Source organism: Panulirus ornatus, chromosome 56 (genome assembly GCF_036320965.1).
Source record: "Panulirus ornatus isolate Po-2019 chromosome 56, ASM3632096v1, whole genome shotgun sequence".
Lineage (NCBI taxonomy): Eukaryota > Metazoa > Arthropoda > Malacostraca > Decapoda > Palinuridae > Panulirus > Panulirus ornatus.
The window spans coordinates 20043082-20065758 of record NC_092279.1 but is presented as its reverse complement, the minus strand read 5'-3'; the positions used below and the strand labels follow the sequence as shown (position 1 = coordinate 20065758).

The following is a 22677-nucleotide window of genomic DNA, read 5'->3' as shown; positions in this document are numbered from 1 at the left end:
TTGTACATAAACAATACATTATATCATTTGATATGTTCCATTCAATTTTATCATATATATGGCACAGATTCCCTCCATTTCAAAGCCCTCACCACTTTGAAAGATTTTTTCTCCGTTTTCCCTGATCTTCATAACCCTCCCCACTACTGGGATGGATTTAAATTGTTGTTCCTCAGTGTACTTCTTACTTGGATCAGTACTAAACAGCACTGAAAAGAAATGTAAAACATTGTCAGTAATGTATTTGCAATAATAAACAATTTTATGAAGATTTTCTAAAAGAAAATAGTTACCTACATCAACTACAGTCTGAAACTAGCACTTACTTAATATTGTGTTACATATGTTAATGTAAATTGCAGATGTGATTTGTTTTATATATTCAGTCAGCTATTCATTATTTTTTTCTTATTGCAGACTCTGATGATGAGATGAACGTATCGTAAAACATCAAGTTTAAAGGAAGTAAACGATTGTGGCACTTGTGCGCAGGATATAGCAAATTAAAACTAGTATACAGGCTTCAATATGCTGTCATCGGATTGAACCAGGGAATGTGAAGCAGTTTGAGGTAAACCATGGAAATGTCCATGGGGGTCTGGTTGTGGTTTGGGTGCTGTAGCTTTGGTGCATTACACATGAAAGAATGGATGTGAACAAATAAGGTACTTTCTTTAAAGTCTGTTCCTGGCACTACCTTGTTAATGCAGCAAATGGTGATCAAGTATGTATGTAGAGCCTGGATGTGGATAGGGAGCTGTGGTTTTGGTGCATTACACGACAGCTAGAGACTGAGTGTGAATTTGTTTTTTCCCTGGCACTACCTCACTGAAACGGGGGTAGCTGGCTATTTCCTGTGTGCGAGGTAGCATCATGACCAGATGACAGCCTAAGAGGGAAAATGTCTTAATTGGCTCCTTGTACTATAGGGAGGGAAGGTTTCCAACCTTATTAGTCACCTTCTACAACATGCGGAGAACATGTGGGCTTTATTCTTATATGTAGTAACTTTGCAGTCTTGTAAACATGCTGGATTTATATTTGGATCATACATGAATCGTTTTTCCAAAATATTTTTTTTACATGATTTTTTATGATACATCAAGCTAATTGCGTAATCATTTATTTTCATTCAATGTATTCAACAATAAATATGTGGGAAGTTTGTGTACTAATTCAAACCAATTACAAATATGGAGTCATGCAAATAGTTATGTGCATAGACAGTTTACACAGTACAACAATTGCATCAATTAAGCAAGACAATATTTACATAAAGATAGACAGGTAACAAATACACATGTATGGACTGTCTTGTGTTAACATACAATAGTGGTGTCATGCTATAATAACATGGAGGATACAAATCACACGAAATTATGCAACAAATCTGATTAGACCTAAACAGAACAAATACTGTATTTACCCAACAAATTTTAACATGCAGGAACATTCTTGGTCAGATTTGATGAGAAATGTAAACTGACAAAAAACACTGTAGTAATAAGACTAAACATAATTAGTTTGGGGAAACATTCCTTTATATGAAAAGTTTACATCAGTGACTCTCCAAACAGATCAAGTTATTTGATATCACTGGTTATACCATTGGAAATACTGCACAAAGTACTATACTTTACCCTCATTGTATTAGGACTGTGATAAATGGTACATTGTTTTACTGTGTTCTGCAATTTTTCCCTTTTCATGTTACTCTGCTGAATTTCAAATGCCTAGTTTAATTTTCATGAGTATATTGGTAATCCTCCCTTCAATAAAAACCTCTCATGCCAGCTGGGCCACGATTCCTATCTACCCTACGGGCCCAGCAGGCAAGTGGGTTTCCCTGTCTCAAAGCTGTAGCCTATGATCGCTGTGTAAAGTAGTGCCATACTAAACTATGGTGTTTCACTGCCTCTGTCATTTAGGTCTGAGTGTCATAGAGTGTTGTAGTTTGTCATAGAAGTGTCCATAAGTGTATCTCGAATCATGGAATATTTAATTCATGTTGTGTTAAATGTCCCCAATTAATGTGCTTCTGTTATTTTGTACTCTTCATTTCTTGTATTATGTATAAGTAGTTTAATACTGTTTGATTTACTCCCATAACTCTTAAGATGGTGTTGACTGTGCATTGTTAACAATCCTTCCCAGTAGGAGGATCTGTAACAATTTCGATACATTGTTTTTTAGGCTTTTGGGATGTGGAGGATAATAAAGCAAACAAACACATTATCATCAATCAAAAATGCTGATGGTATGTGGCCCCATCAACAGGGTCTAGGTCACACTAAATATGAGCAAGACCCATTTCCATGAATTTTTTCAAAATACATTTCCAGAGGTTTTCTGTCCCTCAACTGAATCTGAAGCTTGGTCATAAGAAAGGCTTTGACTGTTTTTTAGCAAAGTATATATATATTTGGAGTCTATCTAACCTGCAAAGTTATTTTCCTTGACAATAAATGGAGAGTTGACATAGAAGGAAGTTTAAGTATAGATGAGAGGGCTTTTGTCGTATGTAACCAAAGCAAAAATGCTTTTTCTTTATGAATTTCTCTGTCCTTTCTTTTTGACCATGCTTGAATTCAGTCGAGACATGAAGAACAAGTGATGATGGGAAGCATTCTCAACAATCTTATGAGTTTTTATATATATATATATATATATATATATATATATATATATATACATATATACCCCTAACAATGGATATCATCACATTTCTGATTTGCCTTCAGATTGTATTTTGTTGTTTAACAGCTTTGAAGTGCCTGCATTTTTCTGTAGTTTCAAATAAACCAAGAGTACTGTACTGACTGAATTTCACAACCAAAAATACTATATAAATTTTAAATATATATTAATCTGTTGTTATTTGAAGTTTAAATATATAAAAGTACATCTTTATACTATTCTTAACCCATTTCCTGTTTTTAACTAAAACCCCTTCAATACAAGGTCGTATTTTTTTCTCTGGCTACCACTAGATGTTTATAATCAACTACAGAGGGAACCCTTACAACAATTTGGTAAAGATGTTATTCTAACACCATATGATTTCCTGCAGGTGAAGATGAGCCCTAGCAGTGGAAGGATTAATATATTATAGTAAATAAATAGATGCATGGCATGGGCTATAGACAAGGCTGTGCAGAGGAGGGTGGACATGTTGGCAATGAAATGTTTGAAGACAACATGTGGTGGTGTGAGGTGGTTAGGTCAAGTAAGTACTGAAAAGGTAAGAAATATGAGTGGTAATAAAAAAGTCTGGTCAAGAGAGCCGAAGAGAGAACTGAAATGGTTGGGATATGAAGAGAATGGGTGATGAAATAATGACAAAGAGAATATGTGTCAGCAGTGAAGGAAAATAGGAGAATGGCAGCGCCAAACTGAAGGTGAAAGGATGTGAAAAAGATTTTGAGTGATCAAGACCTCAACATGCATGGGATAAGAGTGACTTGTAACCATGTGGTACACTGGGGTCGACGTGTGAAGTGTTCAGGGTAAACCATGGAAAGGTTTGTGGGGTCTGGTCATGGATAGGGAACTTTGATTTCAGTGCATTACACATGACAGCTAGAGAATGGATGTGAGCAGATGTGGCCTTTCTTCATCTGTTCCTTGCTAATGCAGGAAATGGTGATCATGTCTGAAAAAAAAATAGTTTATTTTAATACTCATGTTCTAGATTATAATTTCTCAACACAAAAATCAGTCTTCTATATTGGTTACTTTTCCTCCTAAAAAGCACTCAGTAAAAAGCATACAGAAAAATTTAAAAGTGAAAACTCTTATGTAAGAATGCAACATGAACTGTGCATTGTCTTTGGCAGAAAAAAGACTTCATTTTTTATAAATTATGAAATGTACGTACCAATAGAACTATAATAATTGTCAATATTTTGTCCAAATATATGGCTTGACCTATTCTGTCTTGCTTCATCAGATGTGATCCATTAATGCCAGTGTTGTCAGAAGTGGGTACCCCTGCAAATAAATAAGTCAATGTGAAATCATTGTAATACTAAAATATTCTATACCTAAAAATTTATCATGTGTAATTTCATACATATTCAAATTATGTACATATTGTGGAACCTTTATAATACTTCGATAAATACCAGTAAAATTCTGATTTCTACATCCATGCACATGATTCCTTGAAGCCTTTAACTTCTCTAAAGGAACAGGGGTACTTCATGATGAGGTATCATAGCAAACATCTGTAAGTTTAACAATATTAAGCACATAAACTCAAAACAACAAACAGTGAACAGCTGTTAAACAAATTGGGCAATTGTATAAAAATGTGTGAAGATAAGAAAAGAGAGATAGTATGTTTGAGGAAAGAACCCTGGATGTTTTGGCTATGAATGAAACATGGCTCAAGGGTAAAGGGTTTAGAAATGTCTTAGTGTAAAATCAGGGGTTTATGAGAAAAGAGCTAAAGAAGGAGTAGCACTACTGCTGAAGCAGGAATTGTGGGAGCATGTGAAAGTGTAAGGGTGAGTTCTAAACTGATTGTGGATAAAAATGTAAGTGGATGGCAAGAGACAGGCAATTATTGCTTATGTACCCCCCAGCCATGAGAAGAAAGAGCAACTGAGTGAGTGCATCAGCACTTGACTCACGCTACTCATTCTTCATGGCTCTAGATTTTCCTGTGGTGAGCGCTATGTGCTATCCCTACCTCATGGTAAAATGTTTGGAGCAACCGACAGAAGTATGTAGTAGTAGTAGGAACATTAGGCAGGAGCATTCAGTAGAAGTAGTAGGTGGGAATATCTGGTAGAAAAAGTAGGTTGGGACATTAGGCTAGAACATTAGGTTGGAGCCTCTGGAAAAGCTGCACAAATGTTTCCCTCTGCCAATGTACTGTACAGGATGAGACACTAAAGACTTCAGAAGCAGCCCTGGAATTCATCACTTATGAAGACTTTTATTGTGGTTCGCCCCCTTAAGGTTGTTTTGGAGGGAATGGGCATCAGAGATATATATACAGATAGTGTATTTTAATGAGTGATTACAACAGGAATTTTATGACCTATGGAAAAGAATGTGACGTACATTGATATAAGTTAAAGTACAATATTGCATGATGTTATGAAAATTTTTTGCAGTTGTACAAGTTTCAGTTTCAGTGCCATAATTTAAAACAAAATCTGGCATAATGTTCACAGGGCATTGTGGATATAATGAGCAAAAACAAACTATCTGTGTGTATAGCATAATTCCAACAGTTTTTAAGTGATGCATGGATTAATAACTTTTTGTAATGCATCTATATGTGAGAAGAATGGATTGGGGAAGAGTATAGTAAATATTCCAATTCATATTGTTAATACAGGTCTGTAAGGAGAGAAAGGGAGCATCATACTATTGCTATGCTGTAATGGAATTTTGTAAAAAGTATTAACTTATTAAATTCATCAAATTATGAATGATGTAAACTTAACTGTACTCTGTACAGATCATTGAGGGGGTGCCATTGTTTTAGACTTTTATCTGTATGGGGACTGAAAGGTGCCATTATTTTTGGTTTTTAGCTGTATGGGAAAAAATTGAATGGTGCTGCTGTTTTGGGTTTTCCTACAGATAAACAGGAGTTTACCGTATGTCATTAGTGTCCCAAACACAATCACTTATTTACAGGAACAACATGCACAGCTGCATGACAAGCAGTGGAAATCAGTAATCAATCATGCCTGAGAAGGACAAGGCTATACATTCTCCCTGTGTTATTTAACTAACACAGCAGGACTTTTTCTAAATGCTGATTAAAGTTGCTAGTGACAAGGCATTTCTGAATAAAAAAGTGCACCTCTGAATTATAATGAGGGTGGGAAGAGGCAACCCATATAATTACAGTTATAACACCCAAGGTGGGCATGTTTAAATATGCCTGCAGAAGATAAAGGGTTACATAGTCTAAAACACTGATCCTTGGTACTACTAACTCCTTCAAGCCATACATGCTCTCTAGTAAAGCAATTCTTTGTACCAAGGTTTGCATCCCTTGCTACATACATTACAAAAAACACTAGCTTCATAAAATATCATAAGAAGGAATTATTTAGTGTATTAATTATAAACATATCCATAAATGTCATGTCAATCATACTTATTCAGGAACAGCAGTCAAGTCTTTCAGTGCCTCATGACCACCCAGCTGCATGAACATGAGCAGTGGTGCTCCCCCAACACATTTCTTAAGCAGCTTATGATACTGTGCAACAAGGAGTAAGTCACAAAACCCCTACAGAATGCTATATGTTTATTGGGCAGTTTACATCTGCTCACAGGCTTACTGTCCATACTCATAGGTCATTCAAAATTGGTTTATTATTATAACATTATTATTATTTTGCTTTGTCGCTGTCTCCCGCATTAGTGAGGTAGCGCAAGGAAACAGACGAAAGAATGGCCCAACCCACCCACATACACATGTATATACATACACGTCCACATACGCAAATATACATACCTATACATCTCAGTGTATACATATATATATACACACACAGACATATACATATATACACATGTACATAATTCATACTGTCTGCCTTTATTTATTCCCATCGCCACCTTGCCACACATGTAATAACAACCCCCTCCCCCCTCATGTGTGCGGGGTAGCGCTAGGAAAAGACAACAAAGGCCCCATTCGTTCACACTCAGTCTCAAGCTGTCATGTAATAATGCACCGAAACCACAGCTCCCTTTCCACACCCAGGCCCCACAGAACTTTCCATGGTTTACCCCAGACGCTTCACATGCCTTGGTTCAATCCATTGACAGCAAGTCGACCCCGGTATAACACATTGTTCCAATTCACTCTATTCCTTGCACGCCTTTCACCCTCCTGCATGTTCAGGCCCTGATCACTCAAAATCTTTTTCACTCCATCTTTCCACCTCCAATTTGGTCTCCCACTTCTCCTCGTTCCCTCCACCTCTGACACATATATCCTCTTGGTCAATCTCTCCTCACTCATTCTCTGCATGTGACCAAACCATTTCAAAACACCCTCTTCTGCTTTCTCAACCACACTTTTTATTTCCACACATCTCTCTTCCCCTTACATTACTTACTTGATCAAATCACCTCACACCACATATTGTCCTCAAACATCTCATTTCCAGCACATCCACCCTCCTGCGCACAACTCTATCCATAGCCCACGCCTCGCAACCATACAACATTGTTGGAACCACTCACTATTCCTTCAAACATACCCATTTTTGCTTTCCGAGATAATGTTCTTGACTTCCAAACATTCTTCAAGGCTCCCAGAATTTTCGTCCCCTCCCCCACCCTATGATTCACTTCCACTTCCATGGTTCCATCCGCTGCCAGATCCACTCCTAGATATCTAAAACACTTTACTTCCTCTAGTTTTTCTCCATTCAAACTTACCTCCCAATTGACTTGACCCTCAACCCTACTGTAACAACTTGCCTCCTACACTATATATTCTTAATACCTTCCACAGAGCATCTCTATCAACTCTATCCTATGCCTTCTCCAGATCCATAAATGCTACATACAAATCCATTTGCTTTTCTAAGTATTTCTCACATACATTCTTCAAAGCAAACACCTGATCCACACATCCTCTACCACTTCTGAAACCACACTGTTCTTCCCCAATCTGATGCTCTGTACATGCCTTCACCCTCTCAATCAATACCCTCCCATATAATTTACCAGAAATACTCAACAAACTTATACCTCTGTAATTTGAGCACTCACTCTTATCCCCTTTGCCTTTGTACAATGGCACTATGCAAGCATTCCGCCAATCCTCAGACACCTCACCATGAATCATACATACATTGAATAACCTTACCAACCACTCAACAACACAGTCACCCCCTTTTTTTAATAAATTCCACTGCAATACCATCCAAACCCGCTGCCTTGCCGGCTTTCATCTTCCGCAAAGCTTTTACTACCTCTTCTCTGTTTACCAAATCATTTTCCCTAACCCTCTCACTTTGCACACCACCTTGACCAAAACACCCTATATCTGCCACTCTATCATCAAACACATTCAACAAACCTTCAAAATACTCACTCCATCTTCTCACATCACCACTACTTGTTATCACCTCCTCATTAGTCCCCTTCACTGAAGTTCCCATTTGCTCCCTTGTCTTACGCTCTTTATTTACCTCCTTCCACAACATCTTTTTATTCTCCCTAAAATTTAATGATACTCTCTCACCCCAACTCTCATTTGCCCTCTTTTTCACCTCTTGCACCTTTCTCTTGACCTCCTGCCTCTTTCTTTAATACATCTCCCACTCATTTGCATTTTTTCCTGCAAAAATCATCCAAATGCCTCTCTCTTCTCTTTTACTAACAATCTTACTTCTTCATCCTCCCACCACTCACTACCCTTTCTAATCTGTCCACCTCCCATGATTCTCAGATTGGTAAATAGATGAAAAGTGGAAAGGCAGCTAGATGGATGGTATTGCAGTTGCATTTTTTAGGAAATGGGGTGATGTTGTGGATTGGTTGGTTCGGATTTTCATTGTGCATATGCATGGATCCTGGTAAGGTGTCTGAGGATTGGCAGAATGCATATATAGTGCCACTGTATAAAGGGAAGAGGTGATTGTTTGTTGAGAGTAAATGTTAAGCTGTGTGGGAGAGTTGTGATTGAGAGGATGAAGACGTACAGAGCATCAGACTGGGGAGGAACAACATGGTTTCAGGAGTGGTAAAGAATGGATAAGGTGTTTGTTTTATAGACTGGGGAATACACAGAGAAACAGAATGATTTGTACGTGGTATTTATGGACATGGAGAAAGGATTCAAAGAGATACTATGTGGAAGGTCTTCTAAATATATGGTGTGGGAGGGAAGCTACTACAAGCAGTGAAAAGTTTTTATTAGCACTCTCAACCACACCTTTCTTATTACTACAACCTACTTGATCAAACCAACTTGCACCCACCATTCTCTACACACACTCATCTTTAGCCCAAGCCTTGAACCCAAACAACATCTCTTAGACTACTATACCTTCAAAACATGCCCATTTTTGTCCACCCAGATGATGACCTCTTTCTACACATTCCTCAATGCTCCCAAACCTTCACCCTCTCATCCACCCTATGACTCACTTCAGCTTCCATGCTTTTACTTGCTTCCTTGTTCACTCCCAGGCATCTGAAACATTTCATTTCCTCTAAAATTTTTTCATTCAAACTCATCCCCGAGTAACCTGTCCCTCAGCCCTGCTCGACCTAATAACCTTACTTTTTTCACATTTACTCTCAATTTCCTCCTTTCACACACTCCCAAACTCAGTCACCAACTGCATTTTCTCAATCAAATCTTCCAACAGTGCTGTATAATCAACAAAAAGTAGCAGTCACTTCCCAGGCCTCCCCTCACCCCATACAGACTACATACCCACCAAAATCCCTGCATTTATCTCCCTCATCACCCTATACCTAAACAGGTTAAATAGCAATGATAACATCACACACTTCTGATGCATACACACCTTCACCTGAAGCCAATCACACTCCTCTCTACTGACATGCACAAATGCCTAAAACTCTTGATAGAAAATTCTCACTGCTCCTAGTAGCTTTCCTCCTACACCATACATTCATAAGACCTTCCACAACGCATATCTAAACTCATCATATGCTTTCTCTAGATCCATAACTGCCACATAAAAATCCTTGTTTCTCTAAGTGTTTCCCACACACATTCTCTAAAGCAAAGACCTGATCCACATATCCTCTACCATACCTAAAACCACAATGTTCCTCCCTAATCTGATGATGTGTACATGCTTTCACTCTTGCAATCACCACTTTCCCTGACGCCGTACATGGTACACTCAACAAATGAATACCTGTGTAGTTCTTACACTTACTCTTTGTCCCCCTATGCCTATATACAGAGGAGCTATATATGCATATTGCCAATCTTTAGGCACCTAACTATGACCCATACATACAGTGCAAATCCCAACTAACCAATCAACAAGTCCCCCCCTTTCTTATATGAAATTTACCTGCAATACCATTCACTCTAGCTGCCTCACCACATTTCATCTTATGCAAGGCTTTCACCACCTCTTTTCTCCACACCAAATCACTTTCCATGACTCTCACATCACATACCTCACCAACCCAAACTACAAACATATGACATCCTATCATCAATCACATTAAATAATCCTTCAAAATTTCTCAATTCTAACTCCTCACCTCACCACTATCTGTTTACATTGGTTCTTTTATTTTTCTCACTGCATTTACCTCCTAAAACATCTTCATTGAGTGAATTACCTAAACTCATCCACAACCACAACTCCAATTTACTTGTACTTGCATTCATTATCAGCATCATCCTCCAAAATGCATTTTTAAAACAGTCCAACATTCTTTTTGGTTCTTCCTCTAAGTTAGCTAATGACACATCAATCATTTGTGGTAACTTCCATTTTGTTTTCCCATTATCAAGTATTACACTCTCCGTAACTTCTGGCATGAGTACAAAACACCCTTATGAATAACACAGGATAATACTTCTGTAACCTGCCAACAAGTAAAAATCCTAGTTCATACATCATAAACAATAATAATGCATAATGAGTGCAAAAACTGTATACATTAATATATGCAAGCATTCTTGAAGCTTATTGCAAAGGTTCTGAAAATAGATAATTTAGTGCTGGATATATCTGCACGATATGAAATACATTGAATCAATAAAATCAACCTCAAAATGCAAAATGTAAGAGATCAACTCATTGTATAGTCAGTTAGGTGGCACTAAATGCCTTATTACTCACAAACAGAAGCATCAATGGAAGTGTGGCAGGCTTTACAAAGATGCAGGGGGTATTTTCCCTTGTTACAGGAAAGGGGATGAAGGGGAAATTTTCCCTTGTTGCAGGAGAGGGACAAGTTTTTCTGAAGCCATGGAATAAGTCGAACTGCCTTCATCAATGGGAATAAATTTATTAGCAGATATGTCCATTTGATGCAGCAAAAGGGTTAACTTTTTTCTAATGTTCTTTTACCTTTAAGAAATACATTAGTACCGAAGTTTTCTTGTAGCTGCACCCTAAGGATTAATCCCATACCATTACATTAGAAGGTTAACCAGCAGATTACCATATGATCACACTTTCATTCCTCAATATTTCTACTTTTATCCTTTTCACTTTTCATTTACACAATCTTCAGAAAGAGGCTAATCAACATACAACATATTAACGATCTAACAAACCCTCTGTCACCCTCTTCTAGATTACACATAACGAACAGTACCTATTATTTTTTTCTTCCAGAAAACTAATCACACTCTTGCCTACTCTATTTTGCCTTTAATTTGTGCCATGTATATGTATTGCAAAAAACATGTCTACCCCATCACCTCAAAGTTCGTGGCCTCCCTGACATCATCATCCCACCACAAAAAACACCCAAAGATGCTTTAGTACTTCTCATCTCAGGATGTTATCTGTAGATCGGTTTCAGTGATATGATGTTGCTCTCAAGGAGGCCATGAGAACTGGCAAGCAGGTGCCTGATCATGCGTTCTGAGCACTTAATGCGTCTATAAATCTCATGTGTGTCCACATCTTCTTGCTTTCAGGTAAGAATTCTCGCTTTTTCCTCCTTATAAAAGTAAGAGCCAACCATCTTGAAAGAGATAGAAAAAATATAGCACCCAGAAGCAAAGTCTCAAAATGAAGTGGCAACCAGGATGAGTAAAGAAATATCCTTTCATACAGACCACCTGATGCACATTAAAGCAGGTTGCTTGTACCCTCACTATTAGATAACTTGTCTCAGCAACTAGATGTATGATGATTTCATCCTAAAAATGTCATATGCTTGTGCCCGTAATGAAAATATATGGGAGTGGACGAGCTTTTTTGCAGACACCATATGAACACCTTCATGAATTATTCAAACTACATTATCTGAAACACTCATGCCTATTGATAAATATACTTCACTTATTCTTTCACCATTGTAATTAACACACAGGACCCCATACCCATTTAACACTCTCCCTTTCACTCTCTTGCCTAAAAATCCAGTTAAGTCACCAACCATAAACAGTTTCTTTAGTGGCTCTACATCATCCTACTGCTCTTTCCACTTTTCTCTAGAAGGCATCCTTAATCTTCATTAGTCATTATTACCCTCTCTCACACTTGAGCTTTGCAATTATTGTACTAATCTTGTGATGACAAACTTGCCATGAAACATCTAATCAAATTACTGATCTCTCACTTCTTGTGCAACCATCTTGTAAGCATTATTTCATACCCATCACCCCACTCAAAGATCCCATGACTTCTCTGCCTTTTCTAACATGTAATATGTCTAATTTTTCCTTTTCAAGTCTCTACAATTTACAACTGTATGATAGTACAATCCTAATGTCAATTTTTTCCTTTTAAAGTGTCTACAAATCTAATAGAATGATAGTACAATTAAAGGAATTTGGTGTGAGAGGAAGACCACCTGTGGCATGGGGAAATAGAGTGGAAGAGTACGGGAGGGAGAGAAATGGTGGAAAATGCATGGAATGGTGAATGTGAAGGAGGCATATAGGCTTCAGATATGTAAATGCACTCATTATTCATTCCTTTCACATTTCACTTACACATACAGACCTGCCTCTCCTGTTAAAAGTGGTCACAAGTTTGCTGCTGTCATCCAAGGTCATCTGAATCTTTTGTGGGGAATATTCACAAAACTGGGGTACACAGCCACAACTCTACAGGCTTACAAGATGGTACGGATACCCATCTCCCAGAAAAAGACTTACTACCACTCTACCCTGAAAGTTAAACATCAAATAAGCAACCTACCTTTCTCTTCAACTTTGATTCAGTTAACAGATCAAGATAATGTCCAAACTACAACTGCAGCAACTTACATTCTATCACATCAAGGTTCAGCAGTACTCTACAATCATCTTACAAATAATATATATGAATTTCATCCTTACTCACTGAAATAATCATTGCCATATCCAATCACAAGGCACATGACTACTTTCTCATGCTCCGATACACTTTCTAAATTCATTCAACAGAAATATCACCATTTTAATTATCCTACCACTACCTCTAAACCCAAACAAATCAAGTGGCCCAGATAATCACGCCCTAATAGTCTTGAGGTCAGACAGCAATGACATTTCTTGTAACCACAATATTTTACAATTTACCAAACGAGAGCTGGGGTGAGAGAGTATCATTAAATTCTAAGGAGAATAAAAAGATGTTTTGGAAGGAGGTAAATAAAGTGCGTAAGACAAGGGAACAAATGGGAACTTCAGTGAAGGGGAATAATGGGGAGGTGATAACAAGTAGTGGTGATGTGAGAAAGAGATGGAGTGAGTATTTTGAAGGTTTGTTGACTGTGTTTGATGATAGAGTGGCAGATATAGGGTGTTTTGGTCGAGATGGTGTGCAAAGTGAGAGGGTCAGAGAAAATGATTTGGTAAACAGAGAAGAGGTAGTAAAAGCTTTGCAGAAGACGAAAGCCAGCAAGGCAGCAGGTTTGGATGGTATTTCTGTGGAATTTATTAGAAAAGGGGGTGACTGTATTGTTGACTGGTTGGTAAGGTTACTCAATGTATGTATGATTCATGGTGAGGTGTCTGAGGATTAGCGGAATGCTTGCATGGTGCCATTGTACAAAGGCAAAGGGAATAAGAGTGAGTGCTCAAATTACAGAGGTATAAGTTTGTTGAGTATTCCTGGTAAATTATATGGGAGGGTATTGATTGAGAGGGTGAAGGCATGTACAGAGCATCAGATTGGGGAAGAGCAGTGTGGTTTCAGAAGTGGTAGAGGATGTGTGGATCAGGTGTTTGCTTTGAAGAATGTATGTGAGAAATACTTAGAAAAACAAATGGATTTGTATGTAGCATTTATGGATCTGGAGAAGGCATAGGATAGAGTTGATTGAGATGCTCTGTGGAAGGTATTAAGGATATATGGTGTGGGAGGCAAGTTGTTAGAGGCAGAGAAAAGTTTTTATCGAGGGTGTAAGGCATGTGTACGCGTAGGAAGAGAGGAAAGTGATTGGTTCTCAGTGAATGTAGGTTTGCGACAGGGGTGTGTGATGTCTCCATGGTTGTTTAATTTGTTTATGGATGGGGTTGTTTGGGAGGTGAATGCAAGAGTTTTGGAAAGAGGGGCAAGTATGCAGTCACTTGTGGATGAGAGAGCTTGGGAAGTGAGTCAGTTGTTGTTCGCTGATGATACAGCGCTGGTGGCTGATTCATGCAAGAAACTGCAGAAGCTGGTGACTGAGTTTGGTAAAGTGTGTGAAATAAGAAAGTTGAGAGTAAATGTGAATAAGAGTAAGGTTATTAGGTACAGTAGGGTTGAGGGTCAAGTCAATTGGGAGGTAAGTTTGAATGGAGAAAAAACTGGAGGAAGTGAAGTGTTTCAGATATCTAGGAGTGGATTTGGCAGTGGATGGAACCATGGAAGTGGAAGTGAATCATAGGGTGGGGGAGGGGGCAAAAATTCTGGGAGCTTTGAAGAATGTGTGGAAGTCGAGAACATTATCTCAGAAAGCAAAAATGGGTATTTTTGAAGGAATAGTGGTTCCAACAATGTTGTATGGTTGCGAGGCGTGGGCTATGGATAGAGTTGTGCGCAGGAGGGTGGATGTGCTGGAAATGAGATGTTTGAGGATAATATGTGGTGTGAGGTGGTTTGATCGAGTAAGTAATAATAGGGTAAGAGAGATGTGTGGTAATAAAAAGAGTGTGGTTGAGAGAGCAGAAGAGGGTGTTTTGAAATGGTTTGGTCACATGGAGAGAATGAGTGACGAAAGATTGACCAAGAGGATATATGTCTGAGGTGGAGGGAATGAGGAGAAGTGGGAGACCAAATTGGAGGTGGAAAGATGGAGTGAAAAAGAATTTGAGTGATCGGGGCCTGAACATGCAGGAGGGTGAAAGGCGTGCAAGGAATAGAGTGAATTGGAACGATGTGGTATACCAGGGTCGACATGCTGTCAATGGATTGAACCAGGGCATGTGAAGTGTCTGGGGGTAAACTATGGAAAGTTTTGTGGGGCCTGGATGTGGAAAGGGAGTTGTGGTTTCAGTGCATTATTACACGACAGCTAGAGACTGAGTGTGAACAAATGGGGCCTTTGTTGTCTTTTCCTAGCGCAACCTCGCACACGAGGGGGGAGGGTGTTGTTATTCCATGTGTGGCGGGGTGGCGATGGGAATGAATAAAGGCAGACAGTATGAATTATGTACATGGGTATATATGTATATGTCTGTGTGGGTATATATATATATATATATATATATGTATACACTGAGATGTATAGGTATGTATATTTGCGTGTGTGGACGTGTATGTATATATATGTGTATGTGGGTGGGTTGGGCCATTCTTTCTTCTGTTTCCTTGCACTACCTCGCTAATGCGGGAGACAGTGACAAAGCAAAATAAATGAATATAAATAAACCAATTGAAGCTAAGGTATCAAAAGACTGGAAACTGGAAAGTTACCCCTATGTACGAAAAAAGGAGATACTAATTGTGCCTTACATTACATTCCCACTTAAACTCCAGTCCATTGTAGGTACAACACTTGAAACAATGAGACAAAACTAAAATCTCTTGATCACACTGTAATAATGGACAATCATTGTCAACTCCTTAAGAAATAATACTGTCTAACATATTTACTCTGGAGCAGTCTTTTCTTCTTTCAAACAATTAAGATTAAAGAGTACCTTAAGATGATTTATACCTAGATTTTCAAAAAGTATTTGATAAAACACCAGCAATGAAATGGCGAATATGTAAAAAAAAAAAAAAAAAAATAATGATAAATAATGAAAAATAAAAGTACAGGACTCGTCCATTTTTTCTTTTTACAATTTGCACATGGAACAAAACTAGGAGGTAAAGCTACAAAAAGAGCAAACCTGATATAATTCCATGAGATCTTGGGGGGGGGCTTTGAAATTTAAGATTTACAATCTGGAAATACACCTATACTCCATCTTGGGACAGGTTTATGTTCCTGGAAGACCAATTTCAAGTTGAAACGTGAATCACTGAAAAATTCTAACCAATGTTTGAAAGTATCATCCTTTCCCAATATATCTCCTACGAATGGACTATAAGTGAAAGCTCATAAAAATACTTGGACAACATTTAGAAAAAAAATTACCAAGAAAGGTGTGATATGGATTTAAAAGTGCTGCTGGGGTGGGAAGGAGTACATTGAGGGTGGGATGGAATGCAGTGATGGTTACTGGCAGGTAGAGGAAGGGGAACTAGATTATGTGACTCAGCAACTGATGCCATATCAGAGGTCTTGAAAAAGATATTAATGGAAACTTACTCAAAAATCTGGCAATGAAGACTTAAGGTGGTAGTGGAATGGAGTGGGGAGTGATGGTTACTGGGAGGAGGCGGGGCACTAAGGTTGCTTACATCACCCCTTGAATTAAATGATTCATCAACTGATGCCATAGCAGACGTAATGCAGATGATATAAACTGGAAATGTAATGAAAAACATGGTGATGTGAGCTTTTGTTGATGGTGAAGTGAGTCACTGGGAGGGAGAGAGATTTCAACCTTTACATAGCTTGAGCTTTAAATCCCCCAATGCATTCCCTCCTAAGAAAAGCATCAAACAATGTCTGGCTTCCTTGATCCCTGAAGCAGTCTTTAGTCTTTTGCTAATCAGTGTCCTGTGTTAGTTTCCTATCCAAAATATGCCAATCTCATCCACATTAAAATCTTGTTGAGGTATGTCACCTCCTTCTTTGATAATTTTCTATAGATAAGCAGGCTCAACCCATGAGTTTCTCACTATCATGAAACCTCCTATGTGCCTTTATTTTCACTTGCGTATATCTAACATTCCTTGCAGGCAATTAATATTGGGGTTGCAAGTGCAGAAGCAAATACAAACCATAACCTGCATCAGGAAATCTCTTGTTAACAAGCAGAATGCCAGCAGTTGTGTAATGAACATAACTTGCCAGCTGGTGGGATACGAATCACAGCATTATGCTGTGACTTCATTAAAATATGAATGACAATTACAAAAAAAATAAATACCCTGATATATTTCACTATCTAATGAAATTACTATTTCATACAACAGAATCATAAGTGAGAAATTTTCTTGTTTTCAAATTTGTCTCAAATAAGATGCATACTTGTCGTAAGTCAATAAATCATGCTAATTTTCAAACATTGCAAGTTGAAATATCACAAGCCCCCAGTACATATAAGAATATTAAACATGACTATAAAAATACAGGAAAACTAATTATCCAATGTAAATGAAACAATGGATTTAAAGTATGCCTCATCAAGACTACACCTTGTATACTGTCACAATCACACTCCCCAGCCAAACGCAAGTCACAATCATCCCTCTACGCTCTGAACTTTACCCATCACTAGAAAATTTCAGACTATCTCAGTATATTCCAAGACACTTCATGCCCACAATGCAACTACAATATAGAAGACACCAAGCACTTATTACTAAATTGCTTTAGATTAAAAATAAATGCCACACACATCATAACATGTAAAGACCCATGGTCCTGATCAATAGACATGGCCAGCTTTCTGAGTATTGCAGAAGCATCAAAAATATACAACGGACTCCTTTGGCAAGAAGTAAGTCCAGTCCCTCAACTAGACAAAGGATAATGTAAAACTTGAATAAGTACAAAGATGGGCTACAAAATTAATTCCATCTCAAGGAAACTTATTGTATGAAAAAAGGTTTAGATGATGAAATGTCTGTTCTTTAGATACTTTGCAGTGACTTGACATGAGTTTTCCCAACTCTGAAGATATTAGAAGATGTATATCAAGATGTACACATCTTAAAGTTGAATCTTAAAGCTAAAAGATGCAACAGCAACATAGGAATTTCTCTACAAACAGCTAATAATTGGATCAGGCTTACAATAAACAATGTTAATGAAAAAAAAAAATCTTTAAGGATAGAATATATATATTGCGGGGGATTGGGGAGAAAGAATACTCCCCACGTATTCCCTGCATGACATAGAAGGCAACTAAAAGGTCAGGGAGGGGGGGCTGGAAATCCTCCCCTCCCATTTCTTAATTCTCCAAAAGAAGGAATGGAGAAGGGGGCCAGGTGGGGATGTTTCCTATGAGGCTCGGCCCTCTGTTATTAACGCTACCTTGCTAGCATGGGAAATGGTGAATATGTATGAAATCTTTTTTATACATACACCTATACAGTATTGGCACTAGCCTTTTTTGGGGGTCCAAAGTGGAGTCTTTTAATCACTTAAAAGAAGAAAACAAGCACAGCCTACTTTAGACATACACTACAATTAGGAAAGGTAGATAGGAAATAGAACTCAAGGTCAAACCATAATACAAGCCTTCATTTGTATTTTCATTTAAATACAATTCAAAACGGTTACCAACAATGTAAAAACTTGCCGACAGTCCTCTTATAGGCCACCTTGTATTATCTGTACTTCCTATGTACTACATTCTTATATCTTACTCTTCAGTATCTATTCTGCATCACTTGACCTCTGATCTATATGTGCCAACACCCACTTCCCTCATATCTTTATCCGCAGTGAGTTCTTTTGAGTATTTTCTCTATCTATAATGTACTTCATCTGTCAGATGCAAACTCCCAAATTTGACATCACACAGCTCAAGCTATACCTATTTAATTCTTTCTAAAATATCTATAATCTTCCTTTTATGTTTTCATTCAGTCTTTTTTACAGATCCTCATCTGATTTCCTTTTACTTATATGCACAAATCTTTTAATTCCAAAACTTATATTCTTTAATTTTTAACTTAAATCCTCCACTATTATCTGAATGATTTAGCTCCCCTTTTATCTTCATAAATTTGACCAATTTCTTTATTTCTGATCATGCTGTTCCTCCATTTCCACACAGAACATGTGAGATTTAAAGATGAAACATTCTGCATTTTCATTCATTCTTTACAGATCCACATCTGATGTTCTTTCATTCATATGCACCACCTTTTTAATTCAGGTTTAGTTTTTGCAATCTTTTACATACATCCTCCACTGTTATCTGCATTTTTTCAATTATTTAACCAATTTCTTTACATGATTTTATCAAGCTGTTTCTCCATATCCACAAAGAGAAACATGTGAGTTTAAAAGATGAAAAACTATTTCTCTACATGCAGTGCTATTCAATGTGTGGTGCTGCAGAGGGCATCAGTGAAAGTCACAGCCTTATCTTAGTTACCATTATACCATACTCCCTCACATAATTTGCCTTTCACTTGCATTAAATTGCCTAAATAAACTATTTCTTTATTTATTTTGATTCTTATATTTCCTACAAAGTTCACACACTTACACAGGTAACTGTCTTCATATATCATCTGACAACAGGAACAGAAAGTGTATACATGTCCTACACTTGGGTGGAGGCTTCTATGTCAGTGTTGCTGTCATCACAGTTCTCCAAGTCTATAAGAATGCCTATTTTCAACACATTTTCAAAAATCAAGAGAAACAATGTTCCAAATTGATTTACCGGGATCCTTCTTTACCCACAAAATAAGGGATATTTCCAAGTATTTTGCAGCAGTGTATAACTGCTAGAGGAAGGCCAAGTCTTGCCTCAGAGCTTTTCAGTATGCCTAAGTAACCATATGTTGTATACTACACTGGAGATAGGACATAAAAAAAGTGTTTTCCTCTTTTAACACTTTCGTAGTAAACATATGGGGCCAGTACTAAATCATTAAAGGCAGGGCTCTTTCAGACTATTATGAAATAAGAAAATTCATAACTAGTTCAACCGCAGAGCACTTAGAAAATCATTTCATGTGCTGATAGTATTTTTTGAATGTTCATTAGAAATTATGGACACCTAAATAAAGTTTCTGCACCTCTCTCACTGTGACAAAACCTACTGACATTTACGTAAATAGTAAACAAAGAAACCAAGCATAAGTAAAATAAAAATTGAAGAGCATCTGAGGAACTATGATACTTCACCATTCTCAGGTAAAGCTGAGGATCTGACCTATATAACAGTACACTGATTTCTTTCCTGTAAATTGTACAACCACAAGTCTCATTCAGCAACATTAGTTGTTGGAAGCAACTGATCAAAATCATCCTAAATACCTGAAGGCTCTACATCAGAAGTTATGGGTGGAGGTCGAAACCTGCCTCACTGGTAGACCTAACCCTCCTCCTGACGTTAATCTCGCAGGGTTCTGCAACCTTTGGTTTCGGCTTTTGCCTAATATTCCTGTTCTTAATCTTCTCAGTCCCCATCTTGGGTCTTAATCTTTTTTGATGAGTCTGTCAGGATACTTGTTGTCCCTCCAGGCTCTTTGCCACTTTTCCTTGAATAGTTCGTATGACTTCCGGGGTTAACAGAATTCCCTGGAGGTGCTACCAACTGGTTCACTAAACGCTGCAGATTTTTGAGTTGGGGTATTGATGATTTCGGCAAGTCTTTTGAAGGGCAAAACAATGAGTCATATAAAGCATACCGGGCAAGATGGAGGGGATGGGGTTGTTAGAACATGTTTCACCTAACCTCATCCCTATTGCTTCAACAACCATGAACAACGTAACCTTAATGAACACACAAAATAGTGTTAAAATTGCACAATCTATTTTGCCTTATTACTATACATATAACACAAAAGCACTTACGTTTTCGCAAGAAGACAGCCAGGAACATTTGACCGGAGATAAATACTTACTCAGACTTGAAAGACTTCTTCCTTTTTGTGAACATTATATGGTGGACGGGTAGAGCCATTATCAACCGCCAGATGGCATTAAAATTTAGACATGATCATTGGGTACTCTGAATACTGCTATATTTCAGCTAACCCCATGTTCCAGATAACGCCAAGTTCCCCTATTTTTTTCTTTAATAACACTATAGTGGTAATGTTTATGGATGCCTGGGAAAATAAGGGGTTATAACTAGCATAACCATACGTGAAATGATTGTAAAGTAAAAAATAAACATCCTGCCCTACCTAACCTCCCAAGCTGCTAGGATTTATTTTAATTTTAGGTATTTAGGTCAAAATATACCAAACTCATATGCAATTGAGCATTACACCTACTGCTGGTGAAAGGTTGAAATACAATCAACAGACTTTCTTATGCTTTTTTTCAGTGTTATTACTTTATCAGGGTCCATGTAAGTCATTTTTACAGTCTTGTGATATGCTATTCTTTCAGTCAAACAACACAATACAAGTTCAGATAACTAAAGAGCCTATATCACAATGCAGCTTTCACAGAATAATGATTCTTTGGATCTATAAAGTTTCGGAATGAAAAAAAAAGGTGAACCTGGTCAACCTAGAGCCTCTGTATTCTATCTCCTGGTCCTGTTCCTCCTGTACTTTGTTTTTGTCACGTAATTTCATTGTGTTGGACGCTCTAATGAGGATGCAAAAAGGCATGGAAACTGCCCTGATTTTTTTTCTCTCTCGATGTAGTTATAGTTTCGACCTGTGACAGGTTAAGAAGCCTGAGATCCAATTTTATTCTATGATTGTTGCATCACATTTCTGGAAAGGTCGTGCCTAACATGGAACGGCAACGAGTTCTCGATACATATGCAGAGAGAAAAGGATGCCTAGTTATGAATACATTGAGGTTAGCTACTGAGCATAGCATTGTTTTCCAGTGGGAGGGACTTGGGCGCTGACAAGTCTACCCAAGCTATCCCAGAAAACTATATCAGAAGAAATATCAAAGAAGAAAACTACATACATGTTAAGATACTGCATTCTAGTACAAGGACAAAGAGATTGCAGCAGCATACAAGCACCATTTAGGTTACCCTACTTAAGGGAACGTATAGAGATTTCCTGGACAGACAGTGTCCAGATCCAAAGTAAGAAACAGTAAAACTACTTCAAATATCAGTCCTACGGGGCTAGGCTGCAGGGGATGTAAGTACTGAAGGAAATAAGGACATTAGAGGACTTAATCTTAGCTTTGAAGACAGTAGCTGGATCTTGCGACGTCAACGTATAACAGTTTGTAATGAGCCTGAGAAACCGATCACTGGCACAGTAGAAAAAATGAGAAAATAAATAAAAGATGTAGCAGAGTAAGAGACGAATGTAACTCTCTGAGTAAAGTAGCCATGGATGTGGAAAACATTCAACAATCCATGAAACTGTGCGTTACAGAAAGATTACGAGACTGGGACCCTACACGTGTAGTAGAATACATTACCCGTATTAACAGGGTCCCAAATTACATCAGCTTCAGTGACCCTATTCCAGCGCAATCCCGATTTCATTCATCTGAAAATTGAGGTGTGATTACCCTTTCAAATTATTTCCAATAAAAATTCGACCGGTTGCTAAAAAAAAATGGTAAATTGGCATGAGTGGAAACGCAGTACATTACATAGAGTCATCAGGTTTGCCATGTTGGTCGAGGGGCGACTGACGTGTACAATATGTAGAACGGGTTTGACAACCAGATGTACAAACTGGTGCCCGCACACATTCACGTGCAGGGATGTGTGCATACGTCATGTACAACATATAACGTGCACGTCCTTCAAATTTGCATAACATCGATGACTTGGGCGGTGATCAAGTTCTGCGAGAG

The 22677-nt window shown here is 37.9% G+C and overlaps 1 long non-coding RNA gene across 1 annotated transcript; it reads right to left on the bottom strand.

Annotated features, from left to right (window-relative positions):
- Positions 1 to 1106: 1106 nt before the first annotated feature.
- On the bottom strand, positions 1107 to 20799 carry LOC139765989 (uncharacterized). The gene is made up of 4 exons (XR_011716767.1): positions 20740 to 20799; positions 4125 to 4226; positions 3878 to 3990; positions 1107 to 3652 (listed from the first exon to the last, which is right to left on the bottom strand). It is a non-coding gene; the product is annotated as an uncharacterized lncRNA (long non-coding RNA).
- Between the last annotated feature and the right edge of the window lie 1878 nt (positions 20800 to 22677).